This window comes from Phyllobates terribilis, unplaced genomic scaffold (genome assembly GCF_046119375.1).
Source record: "Phyllobates terribilis strain yellow unplaced genomic scaffold, ASM4611937v1 Scaffold_7__3_contigs__length_470593459, whole genome shotgun sequence".
NCBI lineage: Eukaryota > Metazoa > Chordata > Amphibia > Anura > Dendrobatidae > Phyllobates > Phyllobates terribilis.
Window position 1 is genome coordinate 7145310 of NW_027362767.1, and position 6000 is coordinate 7151309.

Below are 6000 nucleotides of genomic sequence, written 5' to 3' on the forward strand. Positions count from 1 at the left end.
ATTCGGCTGTTACATCGTGTCTTATCCTCCGGTCACCTCCAGAGCTGCAGTCACTATTCTGCTGTTACATCGTGTCTCATCCTTCGATCACCTCCAGAGCTGCAGTCACTATTCTGCTGTTACATCATCTTATCCTCCAGACACCTCCAGAGCTGCAGTCACTATTCTGCTGTTACATCGTGTCTTATCCTCCAGTGACCTCCAGAGCTGTGGTCACTATTCTGCTGTTACATCATGTCTTATCCTCCAGACACCTCCAGAGCTGCAGTCACTATTCTGCTGTTACATAGTCTTATCCTCCAGTCACCTCCAGACCTGCATTCACTATTCTGCTGTTACATAGTCTTATTCTCCAGTCACCTCCAGAGCTGCACTCACTATTCTGCTGTTACATCATGTCTTATCCTCCAGTCACCTCCAGAGCTGTAGTCACTATTCTGCTGTTACACCGTGTCTTATCCTTCGGTCACCTCCAGAGCTACAATCACTATTCTGCTGTTACATCGTGTCTTATCCTCCAGTCACCTCCAGAGCTGCAGTCACTATTCTGCTGTTACATCATGTCTTATCCTTCAGTCACCTCCAGAGCAGCAGTCACTATTCTGCTGTTACATTGTGTCTTATCCTCCAGTCACCTCCAGAGCTGCGGTCACTATTCTGCTGTTACATCATGTCTTATCCTCCGGTCACCTCCAGAGCTGTAGTCACTATTCTGCTCTTACATCGTGTCTTATCCTCCAGGGACCTCCAGAGCTACAGTCACTATTCTACTCTTACATCAATGTCTTATCCTCCGGTCACCTCCAGAGCTGCAGTCACTATTCTGCTGTTACATCATCTTATCCTCCAGACACCTCCAGAGCTGCAGTCACTATTCTGCTGTTACATCGTGTCTTATCCTCCAGTGACCTCCAGAGCTGTGGTCACTATTCTGCTGTTACATCATGTCTTATCCTCCAGACACCTCCAGAGCTGCAGTCACTATTCTGCTGTTACATCGTGTCTTATCCTCCAGTCACCTCCAGAGCTGTAGTCACTATTCTGCTCTTACATCGTGTCTTATCCTCCAGTCACCTCCAGAGCTGTAGTCACTATACTGCTGTTACATCATGTCTTATCCTCCAGTCACCTCCAGAGCTGCAGTCACTATACTGCTGTTACATCATGTCTTATCCTCCAGTCACATGCACAGTAATGACACATGCACAGAATGTCACAAATCACAACGAAAGCTGCAAGGATGCGGGTGTTGGCAAGACACTAATCGTTGTGCCGCTTATCACAGAGACACGGCTGCGCCAGGAAACGCGGAGAACAGAGAGTGAAACACTGAGAAATGGCACAAAGCTGCTCAGCGGGGGCCAAGATCAGATACAGATAACGGGGACTAATGTTACACACACGCTGCTAGGTTCAGATAGGGGCAAGACAGGTTTCATGAATTCTTTGGAATCCTGGGGGAACTGTTACTCAGGCACACGACAGATTAAATTGCTGACCAGACACATCTGACAAGAGTCTTTTTCAACAGTTTAACAGTGGAATTTAATCTGAAGCACGGCCAGTGCAATTCAGGGATATTACAGCAGCAATCTTCATTACAGTACAGTCTATTACGCAGGCACAGTAACGTCAGTCTCTTCAGTAGCATAATTCGGCATAGATTAGATCTCTTAGCAACACACTTCTATGCATAGACAGCAGGCTTTTCCTTCACAAGGACTCACGAGTACACAGCATTCTTTATTCTGCTTGAAGATGTGGGGGGGTTGATAAGGAAGAAGATCTCTGTAACACAATTCCTTCCAGTCCTTATCTTCCTGCCCAATGATAGACTTCCTGAACTAACAGTGCAGGGTATCTGACCTGTGTTGAGCTTCACCCTGGACTTGAATCCTGTTCTCTTTCCTGCACTTCTGTGAGATACAGATCACATACACATCACTTCTCCCTTTGGCTGCAGCCAGAATAGTAAACAACTTTCCCACAATCCCCCTGGGGCTCTGCTAACCACTCCCTGCCTCTTGTAACTGTGTTAACCCCTCTAGTTGCTGGATGCTTCTGAAGCACAAAACTTCCTGTGTCTTGTGACTGTGTTAACTCTTATACAGTGCTGGCCAAAAGTATTGGCACCCCTGCAATTCTGTCAGATAATACTCAGTTTCTTCCTGAAAATGATTGCAATCACAAATTCTTTGGTATTATTCTCTCGATTTAATTTGTCTTCAATGAAAAAAACACAAAAAGAATTATCCTAAAGCCAAACTGGATATAATTCCACACCAAACCTAAAAAAGGGGGTGGACAAAAGTATTGGCACCGTTTGAAAAATCATGTGATGCTTCTCTAATTCGTATAATCAACAGCACCTGTAACTTACCTGTGGCACCTAACAGGTGTTGGCAATAACTAAATCACACTAGCAGCCAGTTAACATGGATTAAAGTTGACTCAACCTCTGTCCTGTGTCCTTGTGTGACCACATTGAGCATGGAGAAAAGAAAGAAGACCAAAGAACTGTCTGAGGACTTGAGAAACCAAATTGTGAGGAAGCATGAGCAATCTCAAGGCTACAAGTCCATCTTCAAAGACCTGAATGTTCCTGTGTCTTCCGTACGCAGTGTCATCAAGAAGTTTAAAGCCCATGGCACTGTGGCTAACCTCCCTAGATGTGGACGGAAAAGAAAAATTGACGAGAGATTTCAATGCAAGATTGTGCGGATGGTGGATAAAGAACCTCGACTAACATCCAAACAAGTTCAAGCTGCCCTGCAGTCCGAGGGTACAACAGTGTCAACCCGTACTATCCGTCGGCGTGTGAATGAAAAGGGACTGTATGGTAGGTTACCCAGGAAGACCCCACTTCTTACCCCGAGACATAAAAAAGACAGGCTGGAGTTTGCCAAAACTTACCTGAGAAAGCCTAAAACGTTTTAGAAGAATGTTCTCTGGTCAGATGAGACAAAAGTAGAGCTTTTTGGGAAAAAGCATCAACATAGAGTGTACAGGAAAAAAAAAGAGGCATTCAAAGAAAATAACACGGTCCCTACAGTCAAACATGGCGGAGGTTCCCTGATGTTTTGGGGTTGCTTTGCTGCCTCTGGCACTGGACTGCTTGGCCGTGTGCATGGCATTATGAAGTCTGAAGACTACCAACAAATTTTGCAGCATAATGTAGGGCCCAGTGTGAGAAAGCTGGGTCTCCCTCAGAGTTCATGGGTCTTCCAGCTGGACAATGACCCAAAACACACTTCCAAAAGCACTATAAAATGGTTTGAGAGAAAGCACTGGAGACTTCTAAGGTGGCCAGCAATGAGTCCAGACCTGAATCCCATAGAACACCTGTGGAGAGATCTCAAAATGGCCGTTTGGAGAAGGCACCCTTCAAATATCAGGGACCTGGAGCAGTTTGCCAAAGAAGAATGGTCTACAATTCCAGCAGAGCATTGTAAGAAACTCATTGATGGTTACCGGAAGCGGTTGTTCGCAGTTATTTTGGCTAAAGGTTGTGCAACCAAGTATTGGGCTGAGGGTGCCAATACTTTTGTCCGGCCCTTTTTTGGAGTTTTGTGTGAAATGATCAATGATTTGATTTTTGCTTCATTCTCTTTTTTGTTTTTTCCTTGCAAGCAAATTAAATGAAGAGAATAATACCAAAGAATTTGTGATTGCAATCATTTTCAGGAAGAAACTGAGTATTATCTGACAGAATTGCTGGGGTGCCAATACTTTTGGCCAGCACTGTAGTTGCTGGATGCTTTTGAAGCAACAGCACTACTTCTGCATGTCACACTCTTCCCTCCTTTTTGAATGTCGTCCTCGACATTCGCCTTAATTTGTTCAATCTGACCAATTCTGAGACAGTGGTGAAACTTTATATTGGCATTGTCAAACATTTATGACAACCTATTCTACGACCTTTTTCTTGTACTCCTGTAAGAAATGAACAATTAACACAATTAAAACAATCAGCATCTCTTCAGCTGGAGCTTTTCGTACATCTTCAACCAGCTCTCTCTCTCTCTAGACCTTAACAATTCTTTGTTTCTACAAAGTCTTTTAAGGAAAATCAAAGCATGAAAACAAGTCTTTCCACCAGACAACATCTTCCATACTGCCTCTCAGTGGTGAATACCACTCAAGTGGGCTTACCTGGTCCACAGACAGAGATACCTGTTTAATTTGACAGTCCTTGGCACTTGACTCGGTTCACCAAGTGTCTCATACGTCAGCATCACAGGCCTCCTCACTTCTCAAGTCGACATCCTCCTGGTTGGTTGTTCCTAAGAGACCACGGATTCTTCGGTCACAGGAGTTTCTTCCGCAGCACTCATTTCCCGTACTTCCTCAGATGCTCTTGGAGCTGCCTCTGTAAGTTCCTGTACTTCTCCAGAATCGCCTGGTTCCACACAGTCTGGTAATTCCGCTTCTCCTGAGTGTCGATCGGTCTCTCCAGTGACCGGTGTTCGATCATCAGATCTGAATTGGACTTCATCTGTACTCCTTGGTACAAACTCTGGAGCCTCGGGACTTAGTTCACTCTCTTGAGGATGGTACATACCTCTCCTTGCCAGTCCAAGAAATACAACGGCATGCTCTTCTTCATCTGAACTTTCAAGGTCTCTATCCACGACCGGAGCTTCAATCTGTGGTGGTCTCTTAGTTGATCTCGGACTATGTCGGTCTGCTTCTGGGAAGTCTTGTTGTGGTGGGAGATAATCACAGGGTAGTAATAAATTCCGATTGACTATTCTGGCTTTCTTGTCTCCCGTTGGATTTCATACACTGGGCTGTCATCAGCTTTCCTCCTTACGACCACATACACCTTGTCTTCCCAGTACGAACTAAATTTTCCTGGACCATCTTTCTCACGTACGTTCTTGACGAGCACCCGGCTTCCCGGTGCCAAATCTGCTCCATAGCATTTTCGATCATAGTACTCCTTACTCTTGCTCTGTCCTTGCGTAACCACTTTGGACGCTATGTTGTATGCCTCTGCCATCCATTCCTTCCATTTCCGAATGTAATCCGGATACGTTCTGTAAGTCTCTGACACCGGAGTATTGAACATGATGTCGATTGGCAGTCTTGGTGATCGTCCATACAATAGGAAAAAGGGTGAGTAACCTGTTGCATCACTCTTTGTTCAGTTATAGGCATGTACCACTTTTGACAGAGAACTCTTCCAGTCTTTCTTCTCGTCAGCTGTTAAAGTGCGCAACATCGAAAATAATGTCCGGTTAAAACGTTTCACTTGTTGTGTTGTTGTCTCTATCATCCCCCCAAGAGGAGGTATAGTGGGGGGCAATCCTGGAGAAGTTCCGAACATAAGTACGATAGTAGGAGAGGAATCCTAAGATCTTCCTCAACTCTCCGACGGTAGAAGGCCTCTTGTCTTTTAAGGCCAGTACCGGAGCGATTTCTGCTGGGTCCATGGTATATCCTTCTCTGGACACAATTTTCCCTAGAAATCGGACTTGTCTTTTGAACAGTTCACACTTCTTTGGCGTCAACTTAACTCCGTGTTGTTGATACCGCTTGTGAGGAGCTGCCCACTTACTAAAGACTATGATACTTTTCCAGCGCGGACCACCATTTTTGTCAATATTATTATTGTGTGTTATTAGTGATTTACTTGTTATGTTTTTTCTTATAGTTCTGCTTACTTGTCAGTATGTAAGATTCACTTGTAAAATGTCAAGCATTCCACTAATCTCAGGAGTCCATTGTTTTAACAGCCAATGGTCTCATTAGGTGAGTGTGGATTGAGACACAGTTGAGCCGTCACCACAGGGGGTCTTACATGCAGTCTCAGATGAAGGCTTCTACAATATTCTTCATTGTTTTAGCGAACAGTGAATGTTTAAGGGGGAGGGTGTGATCACTTCTGACCTGGGAGGGGACTGATCCCAGTGGAAGAAAGCGAAGACATGTTTTAGCGAGAGTTGGGTTGGAAGGATTGAAGGAAGAGGATGGAGACCGTGGACTTGGAAGGATGGA